At 50.2% G+C, this 27440-nt stretch overlaps 1 long non-coding RNA gene across 2 annotated transcripts; it reads left to right on the forward strand.

Annotated features, from left to right (window-relative positions):
• The first annotated feature begins 23424 nt into the window (after window positions 1–23424).
• Window positions 23425–26047, forward strand: LOC123077590 (uncharacterized). 2 transcript variants are annotated; one of them, XR_006436722.1, is made up of 6 exons: window positions 23425–23810; window positions 23928–24314; window positions 25025–25175; window positions 25318–25473; window positions 25546–25671; window positions 25751–26047. It is a non-coding gene; the product is annotated as an uncharacterized lncRNA (long non-coding RNA). The 2 variants fall into 2 exon arrangements; XR_006436721.1 differs by having other exon boundaries at window positions 23425–24314.
• Window positions 26048–27440: the final 1393 nt, after the last annotated feature.

Below are 27440 nucleotides of genomic sequence, written 5' to 3' on the forward strand. Positions count from 1 at the left end.
TGAATGTTGAGAGTGCCAGTCACCACATGTCCACAACACTCATCACATAAGCCTTTCCTTGGTTCCTCGAAAACGGAAGAGATAAAGTTTCACTTGGCCTACGACGTAGCGGGAGCAAGCAACCACTCTACACTATACACGAACGATTAGAGTGTCCGGCAACAACTCTGCATCCAAGTGTCCGGCAACAACTCTGTATGCGTACGTAATGAAGCCGTGTTTCTTCCGCGACGGGTATGCTTGTTCGTGTTAGTTTAAGAGCCGTCAGTTTAGTAGCTAGCCCTTGGAGGTTAGGCACCGTGCCGTCGTGCGTATACGGACGGACCAGCACGGGACGGGTCATGTCAATGGCGGTAGCTCAGCTGATCGGCCGTTCCCGGCTAGAAACCGAGTAATAATAGTGAGTTCTGGTGCCGCGGAGTCACGTTGTTGGTAGCAGCAGTTAACCCAAGATGCTCCTGTTAGGTTGATCTCTCCCGTGTGGGCCCAACGGCCCACTGGGCCCCTGATCCGCGCCCTGATCGGGGGCGCTCAACCGCAATATGGTTGACGGGCCCCTGTCACGCAGCGCTACATAAAGAGGTGGGGCCCGGCGGCACGCAGTAAGAGGTTCACCGCGTTGCCAGGATCCCCACCAAAAACCCCGACCCGATCTAGGTCTAGCGCTGACAGTGACGGGAAGCTCCGCCGCCGCCACTGCCCACACATCGCCGCCACCACCACCTCGCCCACTCTCCGCCATCGCCGTGCGCCCCAGCACCACGATGGCCTCTGGCTCGAGTTCATCAACTGCTGTAGAAGGTAGGTTCACCGGATCTAATCCTACCCTAGACGATCCCATGGATCTATCAATGGCATCAGACAGGTTGGGTATAGGATTTTTTCGGTTGAAATAGATCACAAAGAAAAAAGTTCCCCTCCCCAAAGAACCCTAACAGCAAAAAGAGGGCAAAGAAATCTCAAAGCAAAGTGCGCCGCCGCAAGGCCGCGCCGGTTCCTCTCGATCCGAACGGGCATCGGCAAGCCGAGCCGTTCGGACGAAGAACAACCCTGCAAAGGGCAAAGGGGGCACCGCAACCAAACCGCTCGATGGCGGCGCGCTCACCGCAAGGTGGACGCGCAGCCGGCGAGGGGGAAGGCCACGGCGCCGCATCTCGCCGTAGAATGCTCTGCCGTCATCGAAAAACGAAGGGGAGCAGGAGCGCAAAGTAGCCCCCGTTCTCTCTGTCACAGAAAGTGGAGATGGAGCGGGGAAAGGGAAAAGCTCGCGCGCGGTTCGCACGGCGCGGTGGCTTCACGCCGTCGCCAGCGGAGCCCCGACGCAACCGCAGTGCAGAAAGAGATAGAGGCGCACAAGGGGAGCAGAGGAGGGCTTGACCTCGGATCTCTCTCTCTCTGTCTAAAGAACAAAAAGGGGGAAGGGGACAAGAACAGCAAAGGTGCTCACGCGGCGCCGTTGCGACGCCGGCGGCCGGCGTGGCCTTTACCCGTCGCATCTCTCGCTCTCCCTCTCTGTTGCGCGGGAAGAGAAAAGAAAAGAGCGCCATGGCGCGGCGTGGCGCAGTGCCGCGCGGTGGCTTTTTGCCGCCGTCACCCGCGACCGGCGGGGCGAGGTGACCGAGCAGCCGGCGTCGAGCACCACGGCTTAGAGCGAGAGAAGAGAGGCGCGGGGTGGGGAAATGACGAACGCTAACGCTGGGCACCGGTTTTGTCCGAGAGAAAACTGCGGGCGACCGTCGGATCACGGTGGACGGCCCGAATCTAAACCCTAGAGCGCGCTGGGCCTTCTGGGCCGAGAGAGAGGAGTCGGACCAGGCTGGGCTGAGGCTTTTAGCGGTGCGTGCACTGAGCCTAGGCTAGCGGCCCAGGCCGAGACCAGGCTCGGCTCGCGCGAGCGTGCGGGGGAGCAGGCCGTGGGCCGCTGCGGGTCTCCCGCGTTAGGCCGAGGCCGGCTGGAGGCTGCCGTTTTTGTTTACTTTATTTTTTGTCCTGTTTTTGGGCAAATTACAGTACATTTTTCTGTTCAAAATAATCCAACGAAAATTTGTTCAGAAAATAGAATAGTAAACAGGAAAAAGTTTCTGAAAATGCAAACAGAAAATTTTCAGAAAAGAAATGTTCATAAATTTTATAAAGAAAATTAAAAAGGTTCATGATTTTTTATTCGGTCAAAGAAAAGTTTTTGTAAAGCTTAAAAAGTTCAGGTTTTTTTATTCATGTTTTTCCGCTGCGTAAATAATTTATAGTGCTCTTATTATAAAGAGAATATAAAAGTTTAGATAGAATTAATTTTTTAAGAGCATGTTAAAGTGATGAATATGATTATGTTATTTTTATGACCAACGTTGTTAATAACATGATCATGTTTTATTATTGAAATTTAAAGGTGCATTTATTTCTAATATTTTGCCCAACGGTAGATTTAATTGCATATACAATTGTGTGTTTAATTTTACCAACGTTAGATTAATGCATATGATTGTTATATTGATGTCACTTAAATTGTGATTTCAGGAGGCTTTCACTTGATGAGTTGCCTAAAAGATGTTCAGACACTCAGAGGTGACAATCACACTGAGTGGAGGAAGAAAGTTGAACTGGCATTTGTCTGTGCTGATCTGGACTGGGTTCTGGATGAACCACAGCCGGTCAGACCTACATAGCCAGTAAGAGAGACCACTGATGATGATGCTGCGTGGACTAAAAAGAGGGGGGATTATGCTCCTTTAGAGATGTCCTACATCATAGAAAACCAAAAGTGGATCAATGCAAACAAAAAGTGCATGGCCTTTATAAAGAATACAATTGAGAGCGCCATTGTGGGCTCCATTGCAGGTGCACTTCGCAGGGGAGTTGCTTTCAAAGATAAAGAGCCAGTTCACTGGCTCTTCAAAGATATATGCCACCCAGGTGTTAGAGCAACTGGTGACAGAACGCTACACAGGTGGTAGTCATGGAATAAGAGAGCACATCCTCAGGATGAGCAATATGGCAGCAAAGCTCAAGCCCGTGGATGCGGATCTGGAGATCAAACCAGCGCTCCTGGTCCACCTTGTCATGGCTTCACTGCCGAAGGAGTTTGAAGCTTTTGTTGTGAACTACAATATGTCACCTGGAACATGGGACATTGAAAAGACAATAGCAATGTGTGTCCAAGAAGAGGACAGACTCAAAGCCTCACATGGTGGTACACTCAACTATGTGAAGGGTCACAAGAAAAAGAATTACAATCAAAACAACAAAAGTTCTCCTTCAAAGCCACAAGGAAAAGCTTCCTATCAGCATCAGCGTCAGCAACAGCCTTTCCCAGTGGACAAAGACACTTGTCTCCACTGTAAGAAGACCGGGCATTACAAGAAAGACTGTCCTGATTGGCTAAAGTCAATCATGGCAAAAAGAGGTAACAATATAGTTTCATTTGTAAATGAATCCCTGTATGCACAGTTTTCAAAATCCACTTGGTGGATTGACTCAGGAGCAACTGTTCATGTTGCAAATTCTTTACAGGGATTCCATTCGACGCGGACTACGCTAAGAAGCGAAAGACGCATTGAAGTGGCGAACGGAGTTGAAGCAGAAGTTGAAGCTGTCGGTGATATCTCCTTGGAGTTAGCTGATGGATTCAATCTTCTACTTAGAGATGTTTTATTTGTTCCATCATGTCATAGAAACTTAATAAGTGTTTCTTGTTTGGACAAAGATAATTATGAATGTTATTTTGGACATGGCAAGTGTGCCATTTGGTTAAATAATGCTTATGTGGGTGATGCTTTACTACATGATGAGCTTTATTTGTTATCACTTCGTGAAAAAGTTTATTCCGTTTGCAATGTGAAAGAACATGTTTCCGCGTCGAATAAAGAACAAAAGAAAAGAAAAAGAACATTCGACTCATCGAAATTATGGCACTGTCGCTTGGGCCATATTTCGAAGGGGAGAATAGAAAGATTAGTCAAAAGTGAAATTCTTCCTCCGTTAGAATTTTCAGACTTAGAACAATGCATAGATTGCGTTAAAGGAAAGTACGTAAAACAAATCAAAAAAGGTGCAATCCATAGCACAGGCACACTAGAAATCATTCACACTGATATTTGTGGACCATTTCCGGTGAAAAGTGTGGATGGATATGACTCGTTCATAACATTCACAGATGATTACTCTCGCTATGGTTATATTTATCCAATCAAAGAAAGATCGGAAGCGTTGGATAAATTTAAAATATTCAAAGCTGAAGTTGAAAATCAGCACGATAAAAGAATAAAGATAGTAAGGTCCGACCGTGGGGGAGAGTACTACGGTCGACACACTCCATATGGCCAAGTCCCTGGACCTTTTGCGAAGTTCTTGCAGGAGACTGGCATAGTAGCCCAGTATTCAATGCCGGGCGAGCCTCAGCAAAATGGAGTAGCTGAAAGGCGCAACCGCACCCTTATGGATATGGTGCGCAGCATGATGAGTTATTCCAACTTGCCATTGGGATTATGGATGGAGGCGCTTAAAACCGCCATTCACATTCTCAATAGAGTACCAAGCAAGTCGGTGCCCAAAACACCGTACGAGCTATGGACAGGAAGGATGCCCTCCCTACAACACTTCAGGGTGTGGGGGTGCCCTGCTGAGGCCAAAATGTTTAATCCAAACATTGCAAAGTTAGATCCCAAAACAGTAAGTTGCCACTTCATTGGCTATCCAGACAGATCAAAAGGTTTTCGTTTCTACTGCCCTGACAGATATACAAAGTTTGTAGAAACGAGACATGCAGTCTTCTTAGAGGACGAAATGATGAGGGGGAGCTTGGTAGCTCGGAAAATTGATCTTGAGGAGAAGAGGGTGCATGCACCTAATCCGATGATTCAGGAGCCATTTTTCTCACTACCAGTTGCAACTCCACCCATGACAGCTATGGGGGAAGACCCGGAACCTGTCCGTCAGGAGCCGACTGAACCCGTTGTTGAGCATGAAAGGGAGGTGCAACAACAAATTTTAGAAGAAGTGCCAGAAGTTGAGGCACAAAATGTGCCAGAAACTGAGGCCCTTAGAAGGTCTACAAGATCAAGAAAGTCAGCTATTTCTACTGACTTTAAAGTTTATAACACAGAAATGGTTCATATGGAAAAAGATCCCACCTCATATGAAGAAGCCATGAGAAGCCCTCATTCATCGAAGTGGATGAAGGCAATGGAAGACGAGATGAAATCGATGAGTTCCAAAGATGTTTGGGACTTAGAGGAAATTCCCAAAGGAGCCAAAACAGTAGGCTGTAAATGGGTCTACAAAATTAAGTATGACTCTAAAGGGAATATAGAAAAGTATAAAGCACGACTCGTGGCAAAAGGATTTACACAAAGAGAAGGGATAGATTACAATGAGACATTTTCTCCAGTCTCATGTAAGGATTCCTTCAGAATCATAATGGCATTAGTTGCTCATTTTGATTTAGAGTTACATCAAATGGATGTTAAGACGACATTTCTGAATGGTGATTTAAAAGAAAAGGTCTACATGAAACAACCCAAGGGTTTTATCATGGAAGGCAAGGAAAATATGGGATGCCGCCTGAAGAAATCCATTTATGGATTAAGACAAGCCTCTCGGCAGTGGTATCTAAAGTTTAATCAAACGATTAAAAGTTTTGGATTTAAAGAAAATATTGAGGATAATTGCATTTATGCAATGTTTAAAAATGGGAAATATATTTTCCTAATCTTGTATGTGGATGATATCCTGCTTGCTAGTAGTGATGTTAGTCTACTACAAGAAACAAAGAAATACTTATCCTCAAATTTTGACATAACAGATCTTGGTGAAGCATCATATGTTTTGGGCATAGAAATTCACCGAGATAGGAACAATGGAGTCTTAGGACTATCTCAGAAAGCATATTTAGAAAAGGTTCTTAAAAAGTATAATATGCATGCGAGTAAAGCCACACCTGCTCCAATAGTCAAGGGCGATAGTTTTGGGAAATTCCAATGTCCCAAGAACCAGTATGAGATCGATCAAATGAAAGCAGTACCATATGCTTCGGCAGTTGGCAGCTTACAGTATGCACAAGTGTGCATCGCCCTGACTTAGCTTTTATCACCGGGGTACTCGGTAGATATCAAGAGAATCCAGGCCTAGAGCACTGGAAGATGGTAAAGAAAGCATTGCGTTATGCGCAAGGCACGAAGGACTACATGCTAATATACAGGAGAAGTGATTCCCTAGAGATAAAAGGGTATTCAGACGCAGATTTTGCGGGGGACAGAGATGATAGAAAATCCACGTCAGGATACATATTCACCCTCGCTGGGGGAGCTATTTCGTGGAAAAGCTCCAAACAGTCGATAGTTGCATCATCCACGATGTATGCAGAATTCATAGCATGCTTCGAAGCCACGGGGCAGGCGATATGGCTAAAGAAATTTGTACCCGACTTGAAAGTGGTAGATTGTATTCACAAACCACTAAAGATGTACTGCGACAACCAGCCCGCGGTATTTTATGCTCACAACAACAAGTCGAGTAATGCTGCCAAAACAATAGAGATAAGGTATTATGTTGTGAAAGATAAAATCCAGGATCAAACTATAAGTCTCGAGCATATAAGGACAAGGGATATGCTTGCGGATCCGCTAATGAAAGGCTTACCACCCAATGTGTTCAAGGAACACTTAGCCGGCATGGGTTTAAGGGAAAGCCTTATGATTCCTGGATAGGCCCAAAAGGAACAGAATTTGTTTCTGAACATAACGTATGTTGTAGCTGTATGATTCTAACGGCATTAAGCCGTGACGATGAAACATGCTCTATGTACCAATATGCGATGAAACAAATAAACTAGAAAGTATAAGGTTAAAAGTAAAAGTTGAGATCAAGGGGGAGAATGTTAGGTTGATCTTTCCCGTGTGGGTCCAACGGCCCACCAGGCCCCTGATCCGCGTCCTGATCGGAGGCGCCCAACCGCAATATGGTTGACGGTCCCCTGTCACGCAGCGCTACATAAAGAGGTGGGGGCCGGCACGCAGTAAGAGGTTCACCGCGTTGCCAGGCTCCCCACCAAAACCCCCGACCCGATCTAGGTCTAGCGCTGACAGTGACGGGAAGCTCCACCGCCGCCACTGCCCACACATCGCCGCCACCACCACCTCGCCCACTCTCCGCCATCGCCGTGCGCCCCAGCACCACGATGGCCTTCGGCTCGAGTTCATCAACTGCTGGAGAAGGTAGGTTCACCGGATCTAATCCTACACTACACGATCCATGGATCTATCAGCTCCAACCGGAGTAACTGTATAGTACGACCGAGAAAGCTTATCGGGCATGTCTATCACGTAGCAGTATAGGAGTCGACCATGGCAACGACAGCGGAGCTTTCGATCACCCGGTCAGCCTCAAATAATTTGCTGCCAAGAAGATACGGTCGTCCATCGACGGGTCTATGTGCAGCTGCAGTTGCAGGCCTGCAGCACACGATCGACTCGGCGAGCCAGCCAACGACTACGGACCCAACGGCTGTAGCTATGGGGTATACAGGAGCCTACTGTGGTAGGGAGTACGTACGGTTCCGTGGAAGCCCGCGCGTCTCATCCACAGGGAATCGTCTTCTTGGCTCTCTCCCAAAGGACGAGGAGAAGACAATGCCGGAGTGTTTCGTAGCGGGGGCGGAGGCCGCACGTCGTCGTCAGGGCACGGCGGTTCTCTCGTCTGTGGACGGACGGCGGGAACACACGGCGGACGACTCTGGTCCGTCGGCTAGCTTTGCTGTGGTACAAGTTTTTGCAGCCCCTGACCGCCGCGACCCGAACGCACGGACACGGTGCGCTGTGATATCCAGCGCTTCGTCCCATGAACAAAACGCCTGGTCACGTCCATCTCATTTCGCATGTTGATCTTGAAGACTCGTGGGAGAAGGAGAACGATCATGCAATATCCGCAGGGATGGAGACAGGTACAGGGAACAGCATGGCAAGAGCTGGACAGCACGTACGTACTGCCACCACTTGACGTTCTTGGGGTGGTCGGTCGACGAGCTGCAGCGCTGTGAAGGCAGCGCGAGCACGCAGCTGCACCGGCACGGCGTCAGAGATTCAGAACGCCCTCATCACCTGTCACGTCTCGGTCGCTCCAACCAACCAAACGCCCCTCGGGTCCCTGGCTGTACAGGCAGCGTACAGGAAGCCGGTCTGCGCCCGCCCTCCATTTGTCAGTCTGATTCGCCGACCGAGCAAGCTACACATGGACGAGTGGACGACCATGTTTTTCCATACTAGGTAGAAACCATATGAATTTGTTGAGCAACACTGCAGTCTAATGCATAGTACTGTAGGTAGAAACGCTGCTTGATCTGAGCAATGACGCCATTTTAAGATTCGCAAGCCGCCTTTAAGATTCGCAAGCCGCCTAGCCCGGACTGTTCACCTGAGCTATACTCGATCTGCATCCATTTTAAGTATGGTAGACCGTGCGTCGTGCTTGATTCCAGCATGCATGCCTCTGTGCGCCCGTAAGGCCAACTCCAGCGCACGGCCTCAAACGGACGTCTTTTTTGTCTCCTTTCATCCGTTTGGGGCAGCAATAGGGTCGCCCATATCTGCTTGGGGCTGTTGCCGTGACGGTGCGCCCAACGCGCGGCCGCACCCCAAATCATGTCTGGGGTGAAAGTGATTAAAAAACACAAAAACTAAATAAAAAATACCCAAAAAATTAAAATAAATGCAAACGTAAAAACATAATTAAACATCATGGTCCCAGAACGGCTCCGTTCCACAGTTCACATAGACATAATTAACATAAAAAACAAAACAAAAAGCGCCGCCTGCACGCTGCTGCCGTGCCCGACGCCGTCTCCTCACGCGTCGCCGTTGTCGTCGTCGTCGCCAGTGAGGTCGATGTAGGGCGGCGGCGTCCAGAGGTGGGCCGGTCCCTGGAAGGCGGGGGGCTCCTGGATGGTGGGAGGCTCCTACAAGGTGGGAGGCCCCTGCACCACCTCACCCCGTGGCGACGTATTGCGCTCCGATGACCGTGGCGGCGTAGGGCACCAGTTCACGGCCCCCACGGTGTCGGCCATATCGGCGGCCGTGCACAACCAGCTCCACCCCTGCCCCACCAGGCCCGGGTGGAACACAACGACGGGCTACTCCTCCAGCACCTCCTCCTTCACCTCCTCCCTCATCTCCAGCTCCGGCACGGCCACGTCGCCGACCGCAGAGAGGGCAATCATGGTCTCCAGGCCCTCCCATTGGCGCTCATTGTGCGTGTTCATGGAGTCTTCCATGACACGTTGAAGGAGCCGAACCTCCTCCTCCTCTGTCATGCGAGGAGGTGGTGTGGCGACGGAGAGGGCGTCGGTGTGATGCCACGCATCCGCGTACGCCCGCGCACGTGGTGAGGGCTCGGAGCACGCGTGCGGCGCTCACGTGGCTGCCGCGGCCCCGAGAGGTGCCGGCAAAGAAGGACGCGCTCCGCGTGACGTCCTCGTCCCGTAACCACATGTCCCAGAGGGCGGAATCGACGGCGTACCTGGGGTCGTAATAGAGGTCGTCTGGCAGGAGGCGGCAGCGGTGTTCGATCTCCTCGCGGCGCGCACGGCCACTCGTCGGGACCGGCGGGATCGGCACCCGGTCCGCGGACAGATGCCAGTTATTGGGGAGGTGAACGTCGCTCCAGGGGAGCGGCGTCCTCGTCTCCCAATAACGACGGCAAACATCCGCGTGGATGTACTGCAGATCGCGCTCGCCGCCGGCCGTAGGGCCAATGGTGAATGGGGTAGGCGCGGGGGCCCTTCGTGGGGTGTGCCGTGGGGGTGATGTGGCCTCTGCTTTGATGCCGCGGCGGCAGCGGCCCGAGGACGAGCCAGCCTCGTGGTCGTGCGCCCCCTTGCGGCCGGTGTTCCACCACACCATGGCTGTCGATGGCCGACGAGCTCGAGGAAGGGGAAGGGAGAGCTAGGGTTTGGGTGTCGGGTTTTGAGGAGGCCGCGGCGACTGGAGTGGGAGCATGGACTGCGACCAGTCCACGGCTTCCCATTTAAGAAGGACGCTTGCCGTGCGCCTGGGCGGATGACAAGTGGGGCCGACCACGCGTGCGCATTTATGTTGGGCGGTGGGAGGTAGGTGGCCGCCTGCCACGCGGCCCCGATGCAGACGAGTGGCGTGTCCATTTGCTGTCCGCCTGGACCCAAACCGACGCATGTTTGCGCTCAAAATGGGTCGGGCCGGACACAAAACGGACAAGATGGGTCCAGGCTGTCGCGCGCTGGGCCGTGGGGTCTGTCCGTTTTGTCCCAAACGGACGAGGCCGGTTGGGATGGGGTCGCGCGCTGGAGTTGGCCTAACGCCGGTAACAGTGCATGCTTGCGTGAGTGTTCAAAGTGCCGGTACCCACAAGCCCGCAGCAGTCATCAGATAAGCCAGTACTTGGCTGCACGAAAGAATAAGATAGGTTTCACTTGTGACGTGTTTGATTGCCCGCATGAGAACCAAGCAGGCCCGCAAGGGAAGAAATTAGGTTGTTAGGTTGTACGGGTTCACAGTTTGACCTGCATTGCACGATGTTTAAAGCATCTCACAGTCAGGCATGCTAGAAACCGTTGAATCAGCAATCTTTAGAGACCCATGCTCGACCAAAGCAGGGGAGGGGAACACGGTGCGGAGCTCATGAGATCACGGAGATGGCACAAGCTCGCGTGCGTCATAAAAAATCGGCAGGAGGATTTTGGGTTACCTCCCGCTGATTCGGCCGCCTTATATAGCAACTTCACCTCACCATCGAAACTCCCACCACCATTCTTCCCCCTTTCAAGCTTTCCCTCCAATGTGGATCGGCACCGATGAGCAAGTAAGTGGCGTTTCTTCTCCGGCCGGCGGTCCACTGCAGCGATGACTCGTGTCCTCCTCTTCTCTGACTTGTTCCGTGTCTCTCTCGAGCTGCAGCGATGGCCTCTGTGAGTTCAGTCACCCCGCTTCTAAGTACTCGTTCTAGTTAAATCTGAGAGCATGTGATAGGGTTTGATCTGTGACCATCTTGTAGCATTGTACATTGCCGATCTATGAGAATGTGGCCATCATCTTGTAGTAATGTACACTGACCATCTTGTGCCATCATGCGTATACGGACGGAGCAGCACGGGACGGGTCATGTCAATGGCGGCAGCTCAGCTGATCGGCCGTTTCCAGTTAGGTAGAACTGAATAAAGTGAATTCTGGTGCCGCGGAGTCACGTCGTTGGTAGCAGCAGTTAACCCCAAGATGCTCCAACCAAAGTATCTGCAACAGTACGCGTCACTGTACCGTCTATCGCGCAACAGTAGGCGATTAGGCAACGACTGGAGTGACAGTACCGGCGGCCGGTCGGGGACGACCGGAGAGTCAGCCTCAGATAATTTGCTGCCAAGAAGATACGGTCGTCCATCGATGGGTCTATGTGCAGCTGCAGCTGCAGGCCTGCAGCACACGATCGACTCGGCGAGCCAGCCAACGACTACGACCCATCGGCTGTAGCTATGGGTATACAGGAGCCTACTGTGGTAGGGAGTACGTACGGTTTCGTGGAAGCCCGCACGTCTCGTCCACAGCCCACAGGGGTCGTCTTCTTGGCTTTCTCCCAAGGGCGAGGAGAAGACAACGCCGGAGTGTCTCGTAGCGGGAGCGGAGGTCGCCCGTCGTCGTCAGGGCTCGCCGGTACTCTCGTCTCGCCTGTGGATGGCGCCATGGCGGGAACACACGACACACGATGACGCTGGTCCGTCAGCCAGCTTTGCTATAGTAGTACAACAAGTTTTTGTTTTTATTTTTGCGAATGTAGTACAACAAGTTTTCTTTTTTAGGGGAACGGTCATGTCCATTTCGCTTGTTGATCTTGGAGACTCGTCGGAGAAGGAGCATGATCAGACAATATCCGCAGGGTGGAGACAGGTACAGAGAACAGCGAGGCGAGAGCTGGACATCACGTACTGTACTGCCAATCCACAACGTTTGTGGTGGGTCGGCGAGCTGCGATCCTGCGAGCGTACGCGGACATCAACCGTCTCTGCCCGCCCTCTTCGACATCAGTTGGGATCCTGCGGATCGCACGGCGTCAGAGATTCAGAACGCCACCCCATCATCACCCGTCACGTCTCGCCGGCTCCAACCAAACGCCCCTCCCCTCTCCTCGGGAACGACCAGCGCGGTCGAACAGACGGACGGCGGTGGAAATGCGAGCAAGGTACGAGGTTGGACTTGGTTCCTGGCTGTGCCACAGGAAGTCAGTCCACGCCGTCCATTTGTCAGTCAGATTCGTTGTTAAGATCGAACAGCATACGCATGGACGACCATGTTGTTTTCCATACATCCACTGGCTAGCTAGCACACATGTTGGCCGTCGTCGAGCTGCGTAACGTTAGAATTTGGGTTTCTTCAGTTTTAAGCGAGCATTGGCTCGTATGTAATGTAGTACTACGTACAAGAGCAAACAAGCCCTAGATTGTTCCAAAAGGACAAAATATCGCACAGTAGTATGAATCTGTAAAACAGTACTGCAGTTTAATACTAGTAGTAGGTAGAAAACGCTGCTTGATCTAAGCGATGGCGCCATTTTAAGATTCGCAAGCCGCCTAGCCGGGCGGGGCTGCTCACGTGAGCTGCTCGATCTGCATCTCGATTCCAGCTTGCATGCCTCCGTGCACCGGTAACGCCGTAGCAGTGCATGCTTGGCTGATGGCTCGACTGAGAGCATCTCCAGCCGCGCCCTCAAGAAGGCCTCCTCAGATAATTTTTTCGCGCCGGCGCTATAAAAACGGTCCAGTCGCGTCCCCAGAAACCCGATTTTCGCCGGCCTGGGCCGAAATCAGCGCCGGCGGACCTAGGCTGAACCCGGCGCGCTGGGGGCGCCCGGGGGCGCCGGGTGAGTGGTTTGGGCGCGAAAAAGCCGCGGGCCAGCCGCGTCAGCGACACCGCGCCTCGCCTTCCCCCAACGCCTCGGTTCCCGTGGGGAATCAATGGCAAGGCTGCCGCCGCCGGTCAGCCTTGCCATTGATTCCTCACGGGCGGGGCGTCACGGGACGGCGTGCCGACGCCTCCCCTCCCTCGCACGCGTACACACCGCGCCTATATAAGCCGGTGGCCTCGCTCGCCTGTGGCCACACCAGCCCAGCCCTCGCCGCCAAGCTATACCTCTCCCGAGCGCCGCCGCCGAGCCTTCCCTCTCCCTCTCCCTCTCCCGAGCGCCGCCGCCCAGCCCCTCCCTCTCTCTCTCCCCTCCCTGATGGCCGAGCGTTTCCCCGGAGACGAGACGGCGGCCAACGGCTTCGGCTGCCGCACGCTCCGTGAACAGGAGTCCTGGCTCTTATTACAGACGAACATCCCGGCGCCGCCGGACATGCGCGCCGGGCCGACGGGCTGGAGGCTCAGCAACGGGGGAGTGCCCATTCCCCCGTTGCCCGATGCCGTGGCCAAACCCTCCTACTTCGCCGACGAGGTCGACGTCGTGCGCGCCTCCCTCACCGACGCCCAACTCTCCCTCCCCCAGTACGCCGCCGACAACCACGCAGCTTGGGTGGCGTACTTCGAGCGCCGTCAGCAGCAGCAGATGGCGTCCACCAACGGCGCGCCGGTGGTCGGCGGCCTCAAGAACAGCGAGGGGCGCCACCTGTGGTGGGGCGTCCCCGGCCGCACACCAGAGGGCGTGCTGACGCACCTCGAGGGCGGCAACGACCCGCCGTTAGCGTACCCCCCGGCGAGGGCGGCCGCCCCGGCGCACCACCGACGCGACAGGCCATGGGCGCCAAGGAGGTTCGGCTCCTCCTCTTCTTCCTCCTCCTCGTGCTCTTCCTCGCACTCCTCCGGCAGTCCGGCGCTGCTCGGCGTCAAGGCCGAGCCCGCGGCGGAGACGCCGCTCGGCCGGCGCACTCGCAGCGCCGACATCGTCATCAACGAGGGTGGCCGGCGCGCCTCCTCGTCGGCTCCTCCTCCGCGCTTCGTCAAGCCAAAGACAGAGCCGGGGCTCGCGCCGGTGAAGGCAGAGCCGGGGCTCGCCGTCGTGAAGACGGAGCACGGCGAGGTCGAGCGCGACGACGACGCGCCAGGACTCCCTCAAGATGGCGAGGGAGCGCCAGTGCGCCGCCCTGCAGCGCTTCGCGGAGCGCCGCCGGGGCCGCGACGAAGGAGGAGTCGTCGTCATCGACGACAGCGACCACGACGACGCGCCGCCGCCGCCACTAGTCCGCCATGGCGACGCCGGGTCCAGCAGGGGCGCCCGCGTCAAGGAGGAGAAGGCCGACGGCGAGGATGGCGGCGACGACGGCGACTACTCGGTGTTCAGCCAGTTTCTTTTAGATTAGCTTATTATATATTTGCTATGTAATGAAAATCGGCGAACTTTGTCGAAATATATCCCCAAGTTGGCCGAAATTTGTCATGTTTAGCCGAACTTCGCCGAACTGTACCGAAACTTGCTATACATTTTTAATTTTTAAACGTGCCTGGGGCGGCCCTAGGACCGACGGCTGGGGACCAACTCGCCCCAGGCCCATTTTTTGCGCCGACTCACCCCAGGCGGCGATTTTAGGCGTCCCCTGAGGGCCAACGGCTGGAGATGCTATGAGTGTTCAGACTTTAGAGTGCCGTTAACCACAAGCCCACAACACAACAGTCATCAGATACGCCACCCTTGGCTGCACCAAAGGAAAAAGGAGACGAGTACCGGCAGCAATTCCAACGCCCAACAACACTACGCGCACGAGAAGAGATGCATGCATTTTTCCATGGCGCCAAGAATGTCAGGAAAAGAGTCAATGTCAACTTCTCCCTACAGGTTGACGTCACACTTTGTTTCTACTCCCGCAGCGTCTGCAGAAAATCCACCGAATACTCTGGAAAAACGGGCTCAGGTGGCCTCCGGCCGCGGCGGCTCACTACTAGAAAAAGGCTATAGATGGGATTGACACTAATGACGCACCAGACAAGCGGTGCGCCATTAGTATATACTAATGGCGCACCACCTTCTGATACGCCATTAGAGTTGAAACTACTAATGGCGCACCTGACCCAGGGTGCGGCATTAGTATCAATTTTTTTTAACTAGTGCGCCTGTTCAAACATACTAATGGCGCATCCAGACACAGTGCGCCATTACTAGTTGTAACTAGTAATGGCGCACCTGCCGGAAAGTGCGCCATTAATGTTGTTTTTTCTATTATATTTTTTATTCTTTTTTTGCAAAACTACTAATGGCGCACTTTTCCACCGTGCGCCATTACTAGTTTAAACTAGTAATGGCGCATTGTGGAACAGTGCGCCATTAGTATGTTTTTTTTGCAAAACTACTAATGGCGCACCACCAGAAGGTGCGCCATTAGTAACCTGGATTACTAATGGCGCATTTAGAGTTGGTGCGCCATTAGTAAGTGGGCAGCAACAAGATATTTTGGACAGCCTCTCCTACCCACACTCACTTTCTCCCCACTTCATTCTCTCCACCTCCTCCTTGTCTCGGGTGCCTCCTCTTTTTCACCTCATTTCCACCATAGATTCATTCAATTTAAGTGGTTAAATTACCTTGTTTTGATAGGTAAGTAAGGGGGGAAGCTATATTTATGTTGTTCTCCCTACAACAATGTGCACATGCACTTTTTATGGCCTAGCTAGATCTATGTATGTTCGTGGTGTTGCATATGTTTGTGGTGTTGCATATGTGTTTGTGTTTGGAGGTGTACCGGTATTTGAAATGCGATAGTTGCCAATATTTTGCCGGAATGTTGATTCATTTCCGTTTCGGCGAGAATTTTGGCATTAAGCATTCTTTTTGGTCCTATTTTTAGGGAAAGTCATGCCAAATTTTTTCTTGGTTCTAAAATATCGTTTTGCTCTACCCCGCAGGCGACCATGGTCCGCATGATGACCGAAGGCATCGTGAATAGGTTTTTGAGGTCCGCGAAGGCCGAGATGCTTCAAAAGAACGAGACGGAGATAAGATGTCCGTGTCGAAGATGCAAGCTGAAGAGCCTTATTGCGGACCCGGAATCCGGGCAGGTGCGGGACCACCTGCTCTTGCGTGGTTTCATGGATGGCTATCGGTGGCAAGGTGATGAAGATGACTACGAAGTCGTCCATGGGGGCCGGGCAAGAAATGAGGAAGGGCAGCAAGACAACCACCGCGGCTCGGGCGGGCGAGAAGACGAAGAATCCCCAGGAGATGATCACGACGGTGATGCTGTACACAGTCATCATGTAGAAGATGCAGGACATGATGATGAGGAAGATGCCGGAGCAGACGACGGGCATGATCATGAAGATGATGATGCCGGCGGAGCAGACGACGCTGGACCATCGATGGGCTGGGTGCAGGACCCTCATATTCAAGAGCTGCTTCTCAAGCAGACGGATAACGCAAGAGCTGCCGCCCGAGAGAAAGCCAAGATGGATCAACTTGAGTTAGACGCGGTTACTCCATTGTATGAAGGATGCAGGCCCGAGGATACCCGCCTGAAAGTAACGCTCATGGCTCTGGAGATGAAGGTAAAACACAAAATGACCGACGCATGCTTCGACGAGAACATGTCATTCTGGCACGAACGTCTTCCCAAGGGGAACAAGTGCCCGACCAGTTTGGAGGAGGCGAAGAAAATCGTGTGTCCTCTGGATTTACCGCACGTGAAATACCATGTGTGCATGAACAATTGCATCATTTATCGGGACGAGCACGCGGAGTCTACCATATGTCCGGTGTGCGGCGTCACTCGATACAAGAAGAGGAAGAAAGCTCCTCGAAAAGTGGTGTGGTACTTTCCGATCACTCCTCGTCTGCAGCGGTATTTCGCGGACCCTAAGGTAGCAAAGCTCCTGCGTTGGCACGCGGATAGGGAGGAGAAGAAGCGAGAAGATGACGCAAATGATCCGGAGATAGATAAAAAAGACAAGATGCTGAGTCACCCTAAGGATGCGAGCCAGTGGCAAGCGTTGAACTTCGAAGACCTAGAATTTGGGAACGATCCAAGGAACATCGTGCTGGGCGCGAGCACCGATGGAGTCAATCCGTTTGGCAGCCAGAGAAGCACACATAGCACCTGGCCTGTGTTTGTGTGGATGTACAACCTTCCCCCCTGGTTGTGCATGAAGAGGAAGTACATTCACATGAGTATGCTAATTGAAGGACCGAAACAACCAGGGAACGACATCAATCTGTATCTGGGGCTGCTGAAAGAGGAGCTTGACACGCTGTGGAAAACGCCAGCCAATACGTGGGACGCCGCAGAGAAAGAATATTTCCCTATGAGAGCCGCGCTGCTCACGACGGTGCACGACTATCTCGGTTACGGATATGTCGCGGGGCAGGTGGTCCACGGATTTTCTGGATGCGTCAGGTGCATGGATGACACAACGTATCGCCAGCTAGATAGAGATCCCGGGTCTTCGAAAACCGTGTTCATGGGACATCGAAGGTGGCTTCGCGACGATGACCCGTGGAGAAAACGCAAGGATCTATTCGATGGTGAAACCGAACCCCGAGGACGCCCGCGTACGAGGAGCGGCGAGGAAATAGACGAGCTGTTGAAAAATTGGAAAGACTGCCCACTGCCGGGAAAGAAGCAAAAGGCGCCAGAGCCGGGAAAGAAGCGAAAGGCGCCAGAGCCGCTGCTGAAGGTATGGAAAACGAGGTCTGTTTTCTGGGACTTGCCGTACTGGAAGATCCACCGTGTGCCTCACAGCCTTGATGTCATGCATATCACGAAGAACGTGTGCGAGAGTCTGCTTGGTACCCTGCTCAACATGCCAGAGAGGACCAAAGATGGGCCGAAAGCAAGGGCAGACTTGAAATCAATGGGCATCAGGCAGGAGCTTCACGCTATATATGATGATGATGATGATGATGATGATGATGATGAGGCGAAGCAGGACACGGAAAGTCGTCGCAAAGGCAAAAAGGCCAAGAAGACCGGAAATGACTACCCTCCCGCGTGCTTCACTCTAAGTCAGGAGGAGATCGAGCAGTTTTTCACCTGCCTCGTAGGAGTAAAACTTCCTTACGGTTACGCGGGGAAGATAAGCAGATACCTAGACCTAGCGAAGCTGAAGTTCAGCGGGATGAAGTCTCACGACTGTCACGTGCTGATGACGCAGATACTTCCAGTTGCAATCCGTGGGATCATGGACGCGCACGTCCGTGAAACGCTATTTGGCCTATGCAACTTTTTCGACGTCATCTCTCGGAAGTCTGTTGGCGTGAGGCAACTCAGAAGGCTACAGGAAGAGATCGTGGTGATACTATGCGAGCTTGAGATGTACTTCCCGCCCGCATTCTTCGACGTTATGGTGCATCTGCTGGTCCATATCGTGGACGATATCATCCAACTCGGGCCGACGTTCCTGCACAGCATGATGCCGTTCGAAAGGATGAATGGTGTCATCAAAGGATACGTTCGCAACATGTCACGTCCAGAGGGAAGCATAGCCAGGGGCTTTCTGACCGAAGAGTGCATCTCCTACTGCACGAATTATCTAGGCATCGAGAACCCCGTTGGTCTGCCCGTCAACAGGCACCTCGGCAGGCTCGCTGGATGGGGTCACCGTGAGGGTCGCCGCGAAATGCATGTCGACTTCGAGGGTCGACTCGCCGACTTTGAAAGAGCAAACCTAGTCGCGCTACAACACATAGACGTGGTCGATCCTTGGGTGGTAGAGCACAAAACCTTTATTAAGAAGACGTACAATGACCGAGGCCAACAGAGGACGGACGGAGATATACTCAAAGAGCACAACTCATGTTTCACGCGTTGGTTCAAGCAGAAGCTTCTGTCGTACCCTTTACATGAGGATTCTTCCGCGGAAGAACAACTCATATTCGCCTTGTCACAGGGCGCCGAGCACAACCTGATGACCTATGAGGCGTACGATATCAACGGCTACACATTCTACACCGAGGCCAAGGACATGAAGAGCGATGGTTATCAGAACTCCGGGGTAACGATGGAATCCTACACCGGTAACGACAAGGACAGATACTACGGAAGGATCGAGGAGATCTGGGAGCTGAGCTACGCTGGAGAGAAGGTCCCGATGTTCCGTGTCAGATGGGCCAAGAGCGTCCTAAAAGAAGACCGGTATTTCACCACCATGGTTATACCCGAAGCCAAATCCAAGACCGCAGGCGCAAACGTCACCGCGAAAAATGAGCCATGGGTACTGGCTTCCCAAGTGGACCAATGCTTCTTCATTACCGACCCGTCAAAGCCCAGTCGTGTTGTCGTGAGGAGAGGCAAAAGGAAGATCATCGGAATGGATGGAGTAGCCAATGAGCAAGACTTCGACAAGTACGGCGACCCGAGAATCGAACATGACGACGATGATGAAGTAGCAGCATACACCACAAGAAGAAGCAGGACCACCCTACCTAAAGGACGTCCGTTCCACAGAAGAACTCCATTTGCGAAAAAGAAGGGCAAGAAGATTGTGAACAGATAGCTAGCTAAGATCGATTGTATTTAAATCGTAGCCTTCATTTCTCGATTGTATTTCATGGGCACTTTTTGAACTATCATGAATATTTTTAAATTTCATGGACACTCGATCTCGATCCCCCTCCATCTCGATCGCTATCCCACCTCGCCAGATCCGGTCCCCCTCGCCGCCGAGCACCCCCCGGTCCACCGGCCCCCCGCACCCCGCGCACCCTCCCCCGCTCCACCGGCATTACTGTTTGATGATATTTTTAAAAAATTATTACTGTCTTATAAAAAATATTACTGTTATGATTTAAACAAGTTTGAACATATTTAAACATAAATAAATATCAAACAGCATTTTAAATGCATAAAAAAAATTGCGGAGCCTGGGAATCGAACCCAGGACCTCCTGGTGTGAGAACTGGCTGCTGACCAGTCGAGCTAGTAGAGGGAACTTGGTGTGGATCAGGTCAGGTGGAAGATAACCTGTTGGCTCGAGCAGAAATCAAAAAAAAATACTAATGGCGCACCAGGGTGAGGTGCGCCATTAGTATTGTGCCCTCGCCCTCGATCCCCTTCCCCTCTCCTATCCCCGGCCCAAACCTATCCCCTCTCTCTCCCTCGCCCTCGCCCTCGATCCCCTTCCCCTCTCCTCTCCCGACGCCGCTGGCCCGCCGCCTCGACGCCGCCCCGTCGTCCTCGTCTCCGCCCCGACGCCGCCCTTTCCTCTCCCGACGCCGCCGCCCCGCCGCCCCGTCGTCCTCGTCTCCTCGGCGCCGCTCTCCTCGTCTCCTCGGAGCACCACCACCACCCGGACCTCGTCGCCTCCCGGACCTCGTCGCACCACCACCACCCGGACCTCGTCGCCCCACCTCGTCGCCCCGTCCACGCCACCGCCCCCGTGAGCTCCACCACCACCCGGACTTGTCTATTGCTTCATGTTCATTATGACAATTGCTAATTCTTGTTTGATTTAGTAGCGTCTCATTTCTTGTGCTCATGGGAAAACTAAGAAAGCTCAGGAACATAATTGTGTTTCTTGTCTTGTTTGTTTCGGTTGCCTTTTAAAGAGAATGGGGTTAGCAAGAGAAATCAGCTTGTACACTATGAGTAGCTTATGCATGAGTCCTGATGGAATCACTATAAACACCAGGTTATTATAATTGTTTTCGAGGAGTAGTTTTGATGGTCAAGATCAGCATAAAGGAATACAACTTTATATCTGGTTTACCTTGGATTGTTTTACCTTGAGAAAATGCATTCCACTCAAAGACAGCCCATTTTGTACACTTTTACGTTTGATAGATCTAAGGAGGCAGAAAAGTTCTCTTTTAGTCATCTTTATTGCAGTCAATGTCTCCACCACTCTGATATCCTCAGTATCATGGTTGTGCTCTGAATCTCCAAGCAAATCATATTGGTTGTGATGATTGACTGAAACATAAGAAGTTTTCAGGTGGTTGCATTGTTTCTTGCTACCAACACCCGTAGTTTCTTTCTTTGTTTAGTTGGAAGTTTGTTATACTGATAGAGTGTGCATAGGGAGTAAACGAATTCCTGCAAAACGAATTTTGTATGAGTTTTTTAGATCTGAATTCATTTATGTTCATGTGCGTCTGTCTGGCTGTGTATCCCAACTTGTGTTGATGCTCTGAAGTAGGTTTTCACTAAGAGAATTCAAAACTAAGACATGTTCTTAAACTGAAGTAGTATTTGTATCACAGAAAAAGTTCTGAAGCTGTTGAACCTTACCTTATGTATCAAAAAAAGGCAAGGAACATCATGAACAACTCTCCATGACTTAATTTTCCTATATGCATTGGCCTGTACAGCAGGTTCACTTTTCCTATATGCATTGGCCAGTACAGCAGGTTCACTTTTCAAAACAAATTAGAGCAGACCTCATACACCCATGAAAACCTGAAAAAAATGAAGTTCAACCCCTCACTTTTCCTATATGCATTGGCCTGTACAGTTGGATTTGTTTCTGATTTTAGTGTTTTCAGTCTATTTTTCTATTTCTGCTTTAACATAACGGAATAACTAATGGTGGCTGCCTAATGATGACAGACTAAGTTTCTGATTTATTTTGTTATAGAAGTGTAGATTCATTGGTAGCAATTGTTTTCAGTGTCTCATGTTGCTTGTAGTGTTTTGTCCAAAATGTTGAATGATACTGCTTGGAGATGCATATATTGTTTCACCTCTTCACATGCCAATGTATTTTCCATGTTGTGATGGAGGCCTTTTTTGCCGTGTCCACCCGAGAGGCCCTTGAGTTTGCCGGAATGTCGATTAACTTCCGTTCCGGCAAATTCGGGTACTCCATATGTCCTATTTTCAGCAAAGGTCATGCTGAAATTTTCCGTGAATTTTAGCATGACTTTGCTAAAAATAGGACATATGGGGTACTTGTGACTAATGCATGGGCCGGGGTATCTTAGTAGTTAATTAAGTAGGATCAAGTGCCCCGGCGTACTTGTGACTAATGCATGGCTTTTAGGGTGCCTCGGTGTCGATAAAAACCGAAATGATGAAAGCTTAGGCTTTTAGGGTGCCTCGGCGTCAAAAAACCCTCAATGATAAAAGCTTAGCTTTTAGGATGCCTCGGTGTCGACAAACCCTAAATGATGAGACCATGATCTTGTTCCTTGACAATAACCAACTTTTTGACCAAACTTTGTTCCTATTTAGAGAGAAACATGGCCAACAACGATGAGGCCGGGGGTTCGGGCGTCAAGGCATTCTTGAAGCTGTCCCAGGAGATGGAGGCCGAATCTAGATACGCCCGCTATCTAGCGGGAGAGGGGAGGGAGCGTTGGAGGAACCGGATGAAGACGAGTTTCATCGTGATGACCGCAGCTCTCTTCTATGTGATGGTAGTTTAGATGATCGATATCGACTTGTAATGTGAAGACAAACTCGCGGTCTCGAGACTTGTAATATAATGTTCTATCTTTGTTCGGTCTTTTCAATTCGGAGACTAATATGATGAATTGTATTCGGAGACTAAAATGATGAATTGTATTCAGAGACTAATCTTCTATTGTATTCGATGAATCTGTTGTTGATGTGTGCTGTCTATATTTTGTCCAATTATACATTTTGTAACCTGTGCAAAAAACAGAAAATAAAAAAATAAAAAAACCTAATATTCATACTAATGGCGCATCACATCATAGTGCGCCATTAGTATGCCAAAGGATACTAATGGCGCATCACTAAACAGTGCGCCATTAGTATGCCGAAGTTACTAATGGCGCATCCTGTTGTTGTGCGCCATTAGTATGCCAAAGCACCTGGGTATAGATGGCCCCCTGGGAGGCATACTAATGGCGCACTGTTGTATATACTAATGGCGCATCTGGGGTGCGCGGCGCACCAGTGGTGCGCCATTAGTAAAATATACTAATGGCGTGGCATTAATGGCGCACCACTAATGCGCCATTAATGGCCAAATTAGGTGCGTCATTAGTAGGCCTTTTCCTAGTAGTGGCTCTAGCAGACGGAAGCAGGGATACGGACGCTGCGTCGCGACGGCGGATGGAACAAACGGATATGATGCGTGCGGGTCGTGTAGAGATTTTTTTTAAAGTCTTCATCGCACTTTATATATTGAATTTCAAATAAGCTTAGGGCATCTCTGACGGTGGCCCCTAAAACACGGTATCCATCCGTGTACTAGTCCACGAAGATATACATTAGCCGACCATCCAGTCGTATTTTCTAAACATCTGTTCAGACAAGGCGAATTTGAATTTCTAATGCATAGCGTCCGATCACTACAAAAAGAGACCGTTGTCCATACCTTTTTACTTGTTCGTTTAAAAACGTATCTCAGTTCTCCAGTCCGTGCAAATAATGGTGTTTGTCCTCCCGGATCGGCTATCTGAGCCTCCACGCTCACCCTGCCGCCAGCCACTCCTCATCACCCGTCTTCTTCTCAGCCGCTTCCTTCACCACCTAGAGTAATTAACCTGTTTTCAGTCAAAACTAGAACCTCACCCAAATAATCTACAGTTTCCTGGGCACCAAGACAATCACCCACCGCTATTCTGGACATGGGCATGAATAAGAGACACTCTGCCGAGAATAGCGTCCTACACGGGGCCAGGCTATTCTGTACACCTTTGGCAACCTGGACATGAATAAGAGACACTCTGCCGAGAAGGAAGCACCCCGATGTTTTCCTCCGGCTCCTATTTATCCAATGAGTAAATACTTGCTCTTTTTTGACGAGAACAGCAGGAGCTCTGCCTTTGCATTATAGGAGAAAAAGAGGGTACAAGTCATACAACGCTGGGCCGAGGCCCCAAGTCTAGAAACAGGTCATATACACAGGCCTACATCCGAAAACACAAAAAATTGCTACGGGAGCCCCATATCACTCGCCTTGCTCTTCAGCCAAGTAACTTGCCAAGGACTGCACTACTTTGTGAAAAACTCTGTTTCCTTGTTTGTTTTTTCGTTTCCTACTTTGTTCCTTTGTTGTTTCCTGTTAAACTCTGTTGTGTTATGCTAATAGGTTGACAAGGATGAGGATCCTTACCAGAATGAGAGGAGGTGGCTCGGTGGTAATGGCGAAAAGGAAGAAGGCGGCCCGGAACCAGGGCAGGAATCGTGCGGGCATGGAGGCGGAGGCGGAGGGTTCAGCTAGGCGCGCGCCCCACTTCCACGGACACGGCGCCCCCTTTGACGTCCGCCGCGGCCAAGAAAACGGAGCCCACCTTGGGGGCGCCCGCCCCGGCCAAGAAGCTATCCCACCCATGGCACAACACAGAAGATTGTTGAGCTCCTACGCCGGGCAGCGGCTTTCCTGGGGAGGAACGGCAGCGCCGGCGACGACACATCCTCCACTAGCGCCGGCAACGGCGGCGTGGAGGCTCTGGTGGGCGAACGCTCGCGGGATCAGGTATCAATCAAAACTTCTCGGTATATGCTATGAACGAGGATCTGCCAAGAACTCTAGCGCATTTAGTTGGCGAACATTTAGTTTTTGGCAATGCTGAGTTGTGGTAGACATAAGGCCGTAGCTTAGCTAGGAACAAAGAAACAGATCTTCAAGGATTTCATGAAGGAACTTGAAGCAGCAGCTGAATGTCGTTTAAGATTCTTCAGAGATAATCTATTGCTGGAAGAGCCGTTCTTCCCAAATGTGCCAACAATAGTAACTAGTTGCCTTCATATTGTGGATAAGTTAATCAGATTGTTGTGAATAGTTGCTTAGATGTGTTGATGTTTTGATACGTTTGGCAGTGCGGTATTTTTAGAGTTTTAGGAGAATACCATGGTTTCTCTAAAAACTATGGTTTTATGTACTTTGTTCTTTTCGAATCATAAATACTCCAGTCTTATATAAACACTTCAGGATCGCTCGCGGGATCAGGTATCAATCAAACACTTCTCACTATGAACTGAGCATTGAGGATTTAGGTCCTTGCAACTACAATTCATTTAGTTTTTGGCAATGCTGAGTTGGTTATGGTAGAGTATGCGATGATAAACATAAGGCCGTAGCCCGTGGCTAGGCACAAAAAAGTCCTAATTTAATGGGGCAATAGGATACAAGAGTAATTAACCTGTCTTCAGTCGAAACTAGAACATCACCCAAATAATCTACAGCTTCCTGGGCACCAAGACAATCACGCACCGCCCAAGCGTCCTACACGGGGTCAGGCTATTCTCTACACCTTTGGCAACCTGGACATGAATAAGAGACACTCTGCCGAGAAGGAAGCGCCCCGATGTTTTCCTCCGGCTCCTATTTTACCCAGTGAGTAAATACTTGCTCTTCAGCCAAGTAACTTGCCAAGGACTATACTTCTGTGAAAAACTCTGTTTCCTAGTTTTTTCTTTTGTTTCCTAGTTTGTTCCTTTGTTGTTTCCTGTTAAACTCTGTTGTGTTATGCTAACAGGTTGACAAGGATGAGGATACTTACCAGAATGAGAGGAGGTATGAAGAGTTTTGTGAAGCTAGAATGAAGCTTCCACTTGGATATGAGTTGTGCACTGTATGTTTTTAATTTGAAGAGCCCTGGAGACATGGAAATGCAGTAGTACGTTCTGGGAATGTAAGTTAATCAGTAATGAATTAATAGTAGCTTATTTCATCTTCTTGAGCATAACTGAGTTTTGACCTGCAGATGCTCTCTCATTTCAATTGCCACAACACTCCAGGTGTCAAATGTGGTGAAGAATTATGTACGGTTAGGTTCCGCAGCTGTGAACATCAGCAGTTATACAGATCCTATTGCACAAGTATTTGGGAGGTAAGGTGACTCCTTCTCATGTGCATGCTGAAAGAAATGATGTGATAGTTGATACTAACTTTTGTTATTGTTAATGTAGACCAAGCCAAAGTTGCGGTATGACAGGTTTTGTCGAGGTAGGGTGTAGTAACAATCTGTTTGGAAGATTCGCAGCAGCTAAAGGTGTCTGCAAGTATGGCCTGAGATTGAAGAACCACATGGTGTGCTAATAAAAGCTACAAAGAGATGAACTATTGTATGCTTTTGTTGGATGATGGGTTGACATGTCGTGTGAGAGTGATGTCAAATGACAAACTGTGAGCCTAGTGCGATCATGTTGTTGAGAAAATGGTTTTCTTGGATGATGTTCTGCAGCTACTGTGGAAGTTATATTTACTTTGATCGTTCAGAATATGTTTGCTGGAATGTTATTCACATGGGGGGAGATGGTAACAAGCGTCGGTTTGATCATGGTGACATTCACTTATTGGTTATGAGTTTTACATGTGTATCACGTGGTCACAGTTTACCGTAGGTTTGACTGTTTCTAGGAGAATTGTTGAGGATAGGTATTTCTGTTTAAGGTCAGCTTGGAGTGAAACCTGCAGGACGTGGTAAGAAGTGCCAAGGAAGTATCCTGTGTTTTCTTTACTAATCATCCATTCATCCTGATGCCGTCCTGTGGACATGTGGTAGCATGTGATTCTGTTTAAAATCCCAGGAGGTGTCTTCTCAGTTTCATTTGGAGTGTGAGTGCTCATTTGAGATCAACTGCTCCTTTTCTTTAAGTATTCAAAAATTGAATTCTTACCAAGGATAAACGTGGTAGCATGGTAATAAAGGTTGTCCTTTTTGCTCCAGAATCAGAAGATCACATGTTTTTTTTCCGGTGTCTGCTAGCTTGATATGTGGAAAGCCATCCGGTCTTAGTGAATTGTTCGAGCGCTGGGTGAATGGTTTCAGCAACATAACTCAAAAACTAGTATTGGTTGGGATTTTAGTGGTTTGTAGGGGCTATGTGGAACTGGGACACAAGAAATGTCTTACTGTCAGCATATTTTATACCTAATTATCCTAACACCGTCGTTCACTGTGTTTTCAGATCGATTCATGCTTTGCAGGAGGAGCAAATCAATGAGAAGCTGCTGGTGAGAATTTGGTGTTTGTGTGTTGGATGGCATTGACAAATGCTTTCAAAAGATAGGCTCCGGTGGCGATGAGTAAACTTTGAGTTGGATGAGCAGAATTTTCATACCTCCCCCACCCCTGCCTTGTTTTCCTCCATGTGTTCTTCTCGCAATTTCAATTAATATTACACCCTTAGATCCAAAATAAGTGTTGCAGTTTCGAACTACGGTTAGTTCAACCTTAATGTAAAACTGCGACACTTATTACAGATCAGAGGGAGTACTATTTTATCATTGTTTCGCATCTAACCTGAACTTGGTTTAGCTTCTGTAGGCTTGTTTGTCTGATGCCTTCATGTCGCTGTGAACTGAAGCTTGTTCTTTATACGAGAAGAAGCAAGAAAATATGCAAGGGCGATTCTGCAGTTGCTTCTCCTCAAAAGACCGCTACTAGGAAGAAGATAAACCCAAGGAAGAAACAGACACGAAGATAGCTCATATTCTGCCAAATAGGAGCGATGTGTCTCAAGATGAAACTACTAGATATGTCGAAACAATATGCTCCCTCTGTCCCATAATATAAGAGTGTTTTTGACACTAATACGCTCTGATATTATGGGACGGAGGGAGTACAATAAAAGAACTTCCAAAAGAAGAGAAAAC

Source organism: Triticum aestivum, chromosome 3D (genome assembly GCF_018294505.1).
Source record: "Triticum aestivum cultivar Chinese Spring chromosome 3D, IWGSC CS RefSeq v2.1, whole genome shotgun sequence".
Taxonomy (NCBI): Eukaryota; Viridiplantae; Streptophyta; class Magnoliopsida; order Poales; family Poaceae; genus Triticum; species Triticum aestivum.